The sequence below is a fragment of the Cyprinus carpio genome, chromosome A6 (genome assembly GCF_018340385.1).
Source record: "Cyprinus carpio isolate SPL01 chromosome A6, ASM1834038v1, whole genome shotgun sequence".
Classification (NCBI taxonomy): domain Eukaryota; kingdom Metazoa; phylum Chordata; class Actinopteri; order Cypriniformes; family Cyprinidae; genus Cyprinus; species Cyprinus carpio.
Genome location: NC_056577.1, coordinates 7,636,653 through 7,649,811, shown reverse-complemented (window position 1 = coordinate 7,649,811; position 13,159 = coordinate 7,636,653).

Genomic DNA, 13,159 nt, shown 5'->3' with positions numbered 1-13,159 from the left:
ATGCTTTAAAATAAATTTTCATTGTTAGTTCATGTTAACTAATGTAACTGAAGTTAACTAAGGAAGTTTATTGTAAAGTGTTACCATTTATTTTTACTGGCAATGCACACAGTTTCCTATCAGTTTTTCAACAGCTTTCAGCAGCCAGTTGGACAGTAACATTCAACCAACTGACTATATATAGCAAACAGTATAGGGCAGCCTAGTGACCTCCTGCCATAAAATCACTGTCTGTGTGAGCAGCATTAGTCTGAGCCACAAAATCTCATATTCGGATAAGGGACTCCTATAAACCCTAATGCTGTCTGTGTGTGTGTGTGTGTGTGTGTGTAAAGCTATGCAAAGTTAGAAATGGTACAGCTGTCAGGTGATATAACATAGTTTATGTGTGTGTGTGGGTGTGTGGGTGTGTGTGTGTGTGTGTGTGGTTCAACATGTTGTGTCCTTCTCTCCCCATAGGCTAGTATACAACAGGAAAGCTATTTGCTATGCTCGCTTCAGCTTGCCTATTCTTTCTCCTCTCTATCTCTGCCACACACATTCACATACAGGCTTCTCTTTCTCCTTTTCTATAGAAAAGATGAGAACAGGTCAGCCAGTAAAAGCCTCTTTTTCCCGTCGGTTCATCCAATAATGTAGCAGTTCTCTGAAATAAGAATGAGCACGTTTAAGTGCTCAGAGAAATGAGCCAGTCCCTGGCAGATACTTCTTAAACAGAATACCGTTGCATGCCATGCTGCTCTGAGCAGCTCTGAAGCACAATAGAACTAAAATGGAGAGAAAGAATCTAAGAAAGAAGCTGGTAAAAGAAACTGAACATTTGGTGATCAATGCAGTGTGAAAACCCCAAATGCAGAAAGCCTGTGAAACCCAGTAAAAAGCTTTTTATTTTTTGTTGTAGTGATATCTGTGCTTTATGCCTGCCTACGCACAAAGCATATAATTGTTCTATGTGAACATCTAACAGCCTGTTAATTTTACTGCCAATTTCACAACACATTTTGGCACCATCCATAAAAAACATGGGCAATGATTATGGCATTTTAAACAACTAAGGCTATAACACAGACAGCAGTAACTCAGTTTTTGGTGATGCTGTTGAAAGCAGTCAATGGATTTAAAGGTGTTGATAGAGAGTTGAGGAAGTTAGGGAAGTCATTAGTGCATTTACAACCTAATTGATGTACACAGTGGACTGAAAATATTTAGACACTTAAGCCTCCCTTTACACTTAATTTAATTGCACTAGACAAAAATAAAAATAAAAATAAAATAAAACTAAGTAGCATTTATAAACAAAAGATCTTATTACTTTGTGGCTTTTTTTCTTTGCAATTACTTGTAACCAACTGTTGTCGAATGGATGTTTTTAGTGGATGCATTAAGTCTGTTACCCTCAAGTTCACACTAGCAAGCAGGTAAATCTTTGCTGGTTTAAAGCAATAGTTCACCCAAAAATGAAAATTTACTTTCCAGTATTCTATGATGTAGATAAGTTTGTTTCTCCATTCATCACCAGCTCACCAGTGGATCCTCTGCAAAGAATGGGTGCCATCAGAACGAGTCCAAACAGCTGAAAATAAATAAATAAACATCACAATAATCCACAAATAACTGACATGACTTTTCTAGTAAATTCCAAGTCTTCGAAGTGAAAAGCTGAGTGTTTGTAATAAACAAATCCAACATTAAGATGTTTTTAATTTCAAACCGTTGCTTCCGCCTAAAATATTCATAATATCTATTCATAATATTGCTTTCTCCATTAAAAAAGTAATCTTGTCTGAATGTGAGAGAGGATAATGGTTTTCACTGAACGAAATGTGGTAACACTTTGTATGAAGCCCATATTTATAACACATTATAAGGGTGTTCTTAATGCATTATAATGAATGCATAATGCATTATAAAAACAACTTATAATAAGCTGTTTCATCTCATAAATAATCATAAGAACAATTATAATACATAATAAAACTTACTTATTTGTGGTTATAGCTTTTATGAGTATGATTATTTAAAACATGCAATAAACACCATGTTAAATCCACTTAATTTATAATTAAGATATAAGTCTCATATCTTGACTAAATTTATTTAAGATCAGTACTGTATCTTACTATCTTATGGATTTTACAATAATTATAGTTCAAATCAAATGTGCCACATTACACACTCATCTGATCAGATATCTGATCTTATGGCTGTTTAAGAAAGAATATTATTTTTATATTTATGATAATTGTTGTCGTTGTTATTATGTATAAGTAGTCTTTGTCTGCTTTAAGTAAAGAAACAAGTTAACAATGGCGAGATATGAGACTTATAATACATTATAACTATGGGAAATATTATCCATTGTAAGTTAAGTGGATGCATTGTGTTCATTGTGTATTATAAATCATCATACTCTTAAAAGCTATAACCACAAATGAATAAATATTATATTGCATTAAATCGGTTATAATATAATGCCTTAAGAATACTCTTATAATGTATTACAAATACAGGCTTCATAGAAAGTGTTACCGGAAATGTTATTATGGATTGATATTTTCACCAGGAGCAATGGTTTTGAAGTTAAAAATCCTTATTGATGCAGCTTGTCACTTAATTGATGGACTGGAGTTGTCCGGAATGTTTTGATCAGCTGTTTGGACTCTCATTCTGACGGCACCCATTCACTGCAAAGGATCCATTAGTGAGCAAGTGTTGTAATGCTACATTTCTCCAAATCTGATTAATGAAGAAACAAACTCATCTACATCTTGGATCACCTGAGGGTAAGTAAATCTTCAGTAAATTTTTGAAAAACTATTTCTTCAAAATGGTCATTTGGGCTATTATTAGACTGAATTAAATAAAACAAGATTTTTATACCTGTACATTTTAATATTGTAATCACCCAAACCTCTGCTCCATTTTTCAGTATGATTTATGTTTGAAAAAGTAGGGCAGGAACAGCAGGTAACTGCAAGATTACTATGTAAAATGCAGCAGATAATGTTATGCATCAGAGGTGCTCGTTCTTCATCGAGGAGACAGGAAGCATGTGATCAGACTAGGGCCTCTTCCCTGAGCAGTTTGTGAACGCTGCTAGGACATGCAGGATAACATTAATATTTATTAAGCATATATTCTCATAAATACCATTATATGTCAGTATGTCTTTATCTAAAGAAGCATTTATACATCATAAAACACCCATTAAGTACTCTTAAATGTGATATGGCACTTTTCATGAATAGGGTAAATGCAGTATATACTCTAAAACTCATTTTTGTTACAAATGATCAATGAAAGGTGGTGCGTGACCATCAGCATCAGGAAATTAAATATTATATGAACATTTTTATTTTTACATGACTTGAGGTTTGAGAGAAATTATGGTTTGTAATTTAGATTATTTCTAATAAATTAAAAGAATTAGTTTGATCATTTTTCATATAATAACTTGAGTAACAGGATTGAATAATTGAATTTGACTACTGCAGTCAGCACTATTTGTTTGAAAATTGAAAAATTTGTAACAATATTTGTGACCCTGGACCACAAAACCAGTCTTAAGTGTAAATTTTTCGTAATAGTAAATAAGAATAAATAAGCTTTCCATTGATGCATGGTTTATTAGGATCGGACAATATTTGGCCGAGATACAGCTATTTAAAAATCTGGAACCTGAGGGTGCAAAAAAAAAAATCTAAATACTGAGAAAATCGCCTTTAAATTTGTCCAAATAAATTCTTAGCAATGCATAGTAGTAATCAAAAATTACGTTTTGATATATTTACTCTAGGAAATTTACAAAATATCTTCATGGAACATGATATTTAATTAATATCCTAATGATTTTTGGCATAAAAGAAAAATCGATAATTTTGACACATACAATGTTTTTATGGCTATTGCTAAAAATATACCCCAGTGACTTAAGACTGGTTTTGTGGTCCAGGGTCAGATTTTTTAAAGAATAGGGTGAAAACGGCATTATGTGTAAAGAAAATTGATTAAAAGTGTGTTTAAAGCTACTACTACTTACTAGGTTAATCTTAATATTTTTTATAACATCGATATATTCTCACTGAAAAAATAAATAAAAATGTGATTTGTGCTTAAAATTTTTTTTAAGCAAACCACCACACCAAGGGTCATAAAAAGTGCTATTTAAACCCTGTAAGATCTGACTGTTAAGCTAAACCATTGGTTGTCAGTCATGCGGCTCTGACAGATATGATTTATCAGCTATCAATAGTAGCAGCAGGTCATCTCCCAGACTCACTATAGCACAGCCGAGCCAGGGCCGGATCAATGAAAAGCGTAACCCCATCTCCGTGTTTTTCTATCATAAATCCCTGTTTGAGCTGAAATCAGACACGGTTACTTCACTCCTCTAATCTGTGCCGGGGTGGGAGCATTAATCTCAATCAGGCGGAGGGACAGCCATTTTGAAGCTTTCTGCATTTGGCAGGCTCCATTTTGTTTATAAATGATCCGAGCTGAAAGTGGACATCAAGGAGAGAGAAAGAGCCATCAGTGAGGGCCTTGATGAGCCCTGCACACTAAACTGCATTCCCTTCTGGGATGCTTTAAAGAGACTTTCTTTAATGGTATAATCCATAATTGCTGATACACTCCAACTGAGTGGCCAGCTCCGAAGCCAGAAGAAAATGCTGTTAGTAAAAAGTCAAAAGTGAGCAGAGTCACAGTCGAAATAAGAAGAATTTTTATTGTCTGAGCATGTTCATAATTGCACTTTCACTAATGTAGAGAAACAAATGTATAGCCATTGAAATGGGACTCTCAGTTAATCTTTTTTTTTCTTTTTTTTTTTTTTTAAGTTTTAGCTTCAACTGTAAGAATCTAGTGTTGCTGCACTGAAAAGTAATCTTGCCTTGTATTTGCTTTCACTCATTTTGAATTTTAAATTATTAGTTATTTTGAAGCTTTCTGCATTTGGCATTTTGAAGCTTTTTGCTTTTGACATTGAAATAATTCATATGTAATCTTTAATGTTTTTTCAAAATCTACAACAAGCAACATATTCATATTTGCCTAAATTAGGAAAATTTTTTATATGTTAACATTAGATGTGACAGTATCACATTTTCATATCACGATAACTGCTGGTGTTGTATTAAGGTACAGAAATTTACAGTAAGTGTCGTGCTGTTAATATTAAGTTTAATAACCTTTTCATATAACAAAGAACAATTTATACACCTTATGTGTTGTTTTATCTGCATTTAAATGTTTAAAACAGCTATAACAACATAACTATAAAAAATTAAAATAAAGAATAATAAAAAAAAAAAATCTGATATTTTATCTTGCATGTTTTAGTCCAGATTAAAATGTAAAAAAAGTGTGAACATGGACATTCAAAATTTTTTTGAAAATAAATATGATGCCTTTAAGTATTTAAGTATTTGGTGTTGGCAAATACAAAAATCTGAATGGCTGTTTGAAAACATGTAAATCCCATTTGACTTCCAAAGTTGTGCAGTTGTTTTGTTTATGGGGTAACAGGGTAACCACATTATTTCTGCCTTTCTATAAGTGCCACCTACAAAACTGGTGCAGAATTTACTTTGAAATAGTTTTCACTCAGAAATTGCTAGTAAAATTTACAAACAGTTACAAAGAAATGGCATAACACATTACATTAAACGTGAAATTTTGAAATAGACTGAAATAGTATTTTCTTGTAAAACATATACTCCAATAATATTTGTTTTACAACTTTTACAACAAAATTTTACAGTGCTGTCAAAGAGTGAATTGACATTTTCTTTCAATCAGTCTTCTTCACTTCTTCAGCCATGCTTCTCAACCATGATAAAAATCTATACAATTCGTAGTAAGGTATCTTGAATTATTCACAGTAATTTAAAGTTCCCACGGTATCCATACCGTACATGTTCTGTAATTAATTGTATTACAGAATATTGGCACATCTAGTTAACATTAGAAACTTTAAATACAAAACAAATTTAAATACTTTAAACAATAAAACATAAATACTAAAAATCGCAGTTAAGAACCTTGCACTGTTTGCACCTGGCTCCATATTTTGGTCCCATTCTCACTGGGATCAAAGCAGCTTAACAAATCTTTCAACCTACATTAATGACCAATCATTTAATAGAAGAAGGCACAGCCTTCAGAGCATGAAATAAGCATCTGTGTCAGCTGCTGCCCCAGAACACCACACCGCCTTCACAGACTCTTCACTGCGATCACTGCCTCCTGTTCACTGACCGCAGCTAAGCTTTACTTCTAAAGAAAACTTAATAATGTCTGACTAGCACAAACAGCTTTGACTGAGCTGCTTCACTGTTTAACAACTAGCTACAGTAACTTCAGGTTGTGAATTGTGAGAAGGTTTTGAGGTGTCTGACCCTAGAATTTAAATCAAAATTAAAAGATAGTTCAACCAAAAATGAAAATTCTGTTATCATTTCTACACACCCGTATCACTTACATAAGATATTTTTTCATGTTTTTTTGGATGCCATTGACTTCAAAAAGATTAAAACAGTTGAAACATTGTTTAAAATATCTTCCTTTGTGTTCCACAGAAGAAGGAAAAAAAGTAATTCAGGTTTGGACATAATTTTTGGCCAATAAGTTTATCAGCTGTTTGGACTCATTCTCATTCTGACGGCACCCATTCACTGTAGAGGATCCATTGGTGTGCAAGTCATATAATGTTTTATATATAATTTTTCCAAATTTGTTCAGATGAAAAAACAAACTCATCTACATCAAGGAGGGCCTAAGGGTGAGTAAATTTTCCTCAAAATTTTATTTTTGGGTAAACTGTTCCATGTATTCATTTTAGATATGTTTCAACAATGTTGTAAAATCAAGTGTCTGTAACAGACACACACACACAGGAAAAAATAATAAATAAAAGAAAATGAGAGTGCTAAATGCTTACAAATGCTGTGTTCACCTGAAGAGGTAACTATAGCAACAGTTGGCTACCTCATGTTTTCGTTTAGGATACATATGAGACGTACGTCAACTGTGACACACTTTATTAGTCAATTATATACAATAGATGTATGTCACAAATGTAATGACAAAATTACTCAGTTGAAATCAACCTCCTTTTTAATAATTTGGTTTTACAAATCATTACTTTATGGACTTACAAAAAAAGTGTTTTCATGTCAGAACTTCCTGTTAACCTTAGCTTCTTAAAAAAAAAGCTATCATTGTAACTTGAATTAATTGTGGCTTCACTCCTATAATTCATCGTTTGCATCTTAATTCCGTTCATAATTACTCCGTCTATTCTGCGGAGAAAACCAGTGACACGTCTTAATGGAGCATTCATAATCACTTTGTCCTTCGTCTGGAATTGAGGTATGTTTAGTTTGAGGTCTTAGCGAAATGGATGACTTCCACTCATTAAGACATAGGCATTTCTGAGTATATTTATTGTACACAGTAAATAACAAGCACTAAAAAGAAAGGTAGAATAATATTACATTGCGTTTAAGGTCATTACAATTAAGATGCTCAAACCCGAGGCACATTCTCTTGTGTATACACAGATCGCCTTCTTCCAGAAAGGAAAGGCAAGTCCGAGAGTGCAGCTGTTCAGCTTGAGATAAACTGCTCTCCACTGTCATAATTAGCTTATGTATTTCTAGAAAAAAACAAAAAGCAAAACTAAAGTGTTATGATCATTATCCTGAGCAATAGAGAATGGATAATGATTAAATTTTCCTGAGTAGGCTTCATCATTCTGGTTTCCTTCTCAGATTAAAGTGTGATATAACCGCTCTGATGGTTGGCATTAATCCGCCCTTAATGACATTGCAAAACACATCAGGGTCATAATGTAATGACCCAGATGTCAGAGGAAACAAATGTTATCACCGGAGTAATAAATACCCCAGTCAATTTGCTTCAGGCCAGTAAAGAGCTTTAGGCCATTCTGAGGAATTTCCATCAGGGAGAGGGAGGAATACAGACTGATGGTGTTGTTACGACAGCACTGTGTCATTACCAATCAACTGATCACCAACGATCAGCATTGTGGGTTTTAAAACAGCCATGTTTCTGAAAATCCATCACATCTTCCACTTAGACATGCATTATATTCATGCTCAGGCAAGCTGAGAGGACCTTTCAGGAAAATATCCATCCATAGCCAAGATATGTGACAGGGATATGTGGCTGGTATGTCAATATTTTCTTAATAATATCCACTATGGCATGGAGCAGTGACATTACACTCCATTAACAGAACTCATGGTCTATTTGACATGGTTTAAAGCAGCCTTGGGTTCATCTATGGATCAGACTGGTAAGGAGACAGTGTATCAAAAGAAAACAGAGATTAGTTTTCAATGAAATTTAATGTTTACTTTGATTTATACTATGTATCACTGCTGTTGGGAAGTGAGTCTTTAAGAAACATGCTATTTTAAACGTACATATACACTGCCATTCAAAAGTTTGGGTGACTAACCTTTTTTTTTTTTAACACATTCTGTTGTTTTAACTTAAATGATGGACTGGAGTGTTGTGGATTTTTGTGATTTTTTTTTATCAAATGTTTGAACTCTCACTTTGATGGCACCCATTCACTGCATCCATTGGTGAAAATCTTTATCATCACCTTTATTTATATAGCGCTTTATACAAAACAGATTGTGTCAAAGCAACTGAACAACATTAATTAGGAAAACAGTGGGTCAATAATGCAAAATGACAGTTAAAGCAGTTCATCATTGAATTCAGTGATGTAATCATTCAGCTCAGTTCAGTTTAAATAGTATCTGTGCAATCATTTGCAATCAAGTCAATGATATCACTGTAAATAAAGTGTCCCCAACTAAGCAAGCCATAGGCGACAGCGGCAAGGAACCAAAACTCCATCGGTGACTAAATGGAGAAAAAAACCTTGGGAGAAACCAGGCTCAGTCGGGGGGCCAGTTCTCCTCTGGCCAGATGAAACCAGGAGTTCAATTCCAGGCTGCAGCAAAGTCAGATTGTGCAGAAGAATCATCTGTTTCCTATGGTCTTGTCCCGGTGGTCGTCTGAGACAAAGTCTTTATAGGGGATCTGGGGCTCATCTAGTTGTCCTGGTCTCCGCTGTCTTTCAGGGCTGTAGAGGTCCTTTCTAGATGCTGATCCACCATCTGGGCTGGATACATACTGGATCCGGGTGACTGCAGTGACCCTCTGATCTGGATACAGACTGGATCTGGTGGCTACGGTGACCTCGGAATAAGAGAGAAACAGATTAATATTAGCGTAGATGCCATTCTTCTAACGATGTAGCAAGTACATCGGGTGTTATAGGAAGTGTTCCTGGTTCCGGTTTACCTAATTAATGCAGCCTAAAAATTCTTTAACGGATTTGGATATTAGAAGGGTATTAGTGTGTTATGTGTAAACCAGGTTAAAGAGATAGGTCTTTAATCTAGATTTAAACTGCAAGAGTGTGTCTGCCTCCCGAACAATGTTAGGTAGGTTATTCCAGGGTTTGGCGCTAAATAGGAAAAGGATCTGCTGCCTGCAGTTGATTTTGATATTCTAGGTATTATCAAATTGCCAGAGTTTTGAGAACGCAGCAGACGTGGAGGACTATAATGTAACAAGAGCTTGTTCAAATACTGAGGTGCTAAACCATTCAGGGCTTTATAAGTAATAAAAATTCTAGCTGCTGCATTTTGGACCAGCTGGAGTTTGTAATGCGCAGAATAACCACCCAATAAAGCATTACAATAATCTAACCTTGAGGTCATAAACTCATGGATTAACATTTCTGCATTTGACATTGAGAGCATAGGCCGTAATTTAGATATATTTTTGAGATGGAAAAATGCAGTTTTACAAATGCTAGAAACGTGACTTTCTAAGGAAAGATTGCTATCAAATAGCACACCTAGGTTCCTAACTGATGACGAAGAATTGACAGAGCAGCCATCAAGTCTTAGAAAGCGTTCTAGGTTATTACATGCAGAGTTTTTAGGTCCTATAATTAACACCTCTGTTTTTTCAGAATTTTTTTTTATATTGACTATGCATTCCGTTAGTTTTTTTAAATTGGTATGTTTCGCCGGGACACGAAGAAATATAGAGCTGAGTATCATCGGCATAACAGTGAAAGCTAACACCGTGTTTCCTGATGATATCTCCCAAGGGTAACATGTAAAGCGTGAAGAGTAATGGCCCTAGTAAAATGTGATGTAATGTACATTTTTTCCGATATGTTGTACTTTTGAGTAAACTATTCCTTTAAGCACCATAACTGTTTTTAACACTGATAATAATAAGAAATATTTATTGCGCAAATCAGCATATTAGAATGATTTCTGAAGGATCATGTGACAATGAAGACTGGAGTAATGACTGTGGAAAATTCAGCTTTGCATGACAGGAATAAAAAAAATACATTTTAAAATGTATTCAAAGAGAAAAAAGTTGCACTCTATTAAAAGAAACATATATTATAGTGTGCATTATCAAAAATAACTTTCTATTAATATTACTTCTAGACTAATTGTAAAAGCAGCGGTATGACTCAGTAGAACAGAACACACTGAAAACCTATTTCAGTCTTTCAGTCTGTATTCCTGACTTTTTTTTAGAAAGATTTCATCACAAAAATGTGTTTAGTATCTAAAGGACCAGAGGGCTTCTTTAATCAGTCGGTACATAAATAACTGGTGAAATATTTGAATGTCAAAATGCAGGTTTAATCTCTCAGTGCCAGAAGCCTGGTTTAGATTCAGAGGGCTGGTTTAATCTGAATACCAAAAGATCAGTTTGTTCTCTGGGAATCATCTTCGAGTATCAATAATTTGGTCTCATCATATGAAATGGCTTGTGTAATCTATATTCATTTGTTTCAGTCACGTGTCTTTTTCATCACAGCCACTATATTTATGACCATCAGCAGGGCAAAGCAATGGAAGAAAATTCAAAAGCAAGAAGTGAGATCAAGAAAAAAACGTCAATCATTGGTTTTGATCTGTACCAAGTTTTAGGAATAATTTATAGACTACTGATCTGTAGTCAGCACAGACATTGCCATATCTGACATTCACAGATATTTACATATATTTAATCCATAGTCCATAAACAGCAACTGTGTACAACCTCAACTATGAGGACTGTGAACTAAATGTTCAATTCTGATGTTGTAGTAAGTCTGCAATAAACTTGTGCATCATAATCTGGGTTTAGTGTTTGAAAATTGGAAAGTGTCATTAGTGTGAAAACATTATTCAGTTTTCCCCTAGCCCCCCCCCCATTTGTATTATCATGTGTCCATGTTAGACAGTCTGATGTTATAAACTTAACATTGTCCAAATTATCTATTTATTTACTTATAATGACATGTCAAATTTTTTTACATTTGAATTTCACAGGTTTAAGATCAGTCTCATCTGAATATATGAGCAAAAATCCTAAGGTCTTACTGTTATCTCTGTTGTCCCCCAACTTGATTCTTTAACAGTTGTCACTTGTAAGATGAAAACAGCTTGAATATCTTTAATAAATGCAAAACTGCCACATGAGAAAAATATTTTTTTTAATAGAAAACAGCTTTAATTTACTTAATTTATGAGTTACTTTACTACTTCATGGACAACCACAGCTGAATGTTTTTTTTTTTTTTTTTACTGGAAACGTAGGTCTAACGTAACAGGCTTTCCACCCCTATCACCGAGAGTGATTGCCGCCAAACAGGATTAACATAAGATTGCCTAGCTTTGTGAGCTCTTGCATTCTACCTCACAAAATAATTTTTTAGCTCCATTGTAGAGTTAACAAATCCTGGCCTTTGCTGCTTGCTACTTTTTTGCATTCAGACTGCTCTTTTCTCCTTTGCTATCCATCACCAAGCCACACCCCCTGCTCCGCCCACAATAATAATGTGTGAAGGCTTGAGACTCTCAAAGCTCATTTTCTTATTTACATGCATACTCATCCTTTCTCTTTCTTTGTCCCTCGATCTTTATTGCTCTTTTCTCACTCTCTCAATGTGCTGTTTTAACACTACTTTTAATGCTTTTCCCCAAATAAAAAGGCTCAGTCTGCTAGTACATTTTTGATGAATTGGCGACGTATCATTACCTGTGCACAGACTGCCAAAGTCTGTAGAAATGCCTTAACGGGAGATTCAAATTAATGTGCATGAAATATACACAAACACTATGCTGTGTACAAGACAGGAGCAAAAGATAAATGTCATTCAGATCCAAGTGTTGATCAAGACAAAGCATTTGACAAGGTAGATAACAGCTGTTTCTTTGGAGATGTTTTTCATTAAGGGTGTTATCTCATGGTCAGGATTCCCAAAGCTGCCTGAATGCAAGAGGTGATTCTTATCATCAATCACAAGCATTAATCTTTACAGCTGATCAAGATTAGAAATGGAAGAGATTTCTGCTAGAATGAAAATGAATTATACTGTATGCTAGTACATAAAGGAAATATGCTAGTACATTAAAGAAAATGAATAATCTAGTACTTTTTTTCTGTTATACTGGCAAATAGCTTACAGAAAGGTAACTAGACAGGCAGACAGGTAGATATTTAGGCAAACTGCTAACCAGGCAAACTTTAACTGCTTGGCCTAAATCTTGTAGTTTGCAAAAAACAAAACAAAAAACAAACAAATACAAAAACAAAAACAAAAAACCCAACTTTCCCCACACTAAATCAGAGCATTCACAGATGATTAAGAATTATTGTGAAGTTCATCACTTTAGTGTTATTATAGTGGCTCTGAGTTCATCCACTTTAAATGAGAACTGAACAGCACTTAGCCATGAGTAGAAATCACTTTGATAGGTCATAACCAGAGGTGCACTGCCTCCTACCCATCTCTGAACATGCTTTGATCTTCGAGAGGGAGGTCTGTTCCCCAAAAACGACTTGCTTTCTCCCTCACTCACTGACTTGCACACATAAAAATCAGATCACATCTTCCCCCAATGATACTGTAGTTATCGTCTGGATAATATAAGAGAGGAAAGGATAAAGATGGAGAGAGATTTTTTTTTTTGCCTTTTGCCTTGTTTTTACTCATGGTTAAGACCAGTAATTATTACTAATGACCTATCTTAGTGATTTGCAGTGCAAATAATATTTATGCCATAGTTATGTTTGGTTTGCGCACTAATAT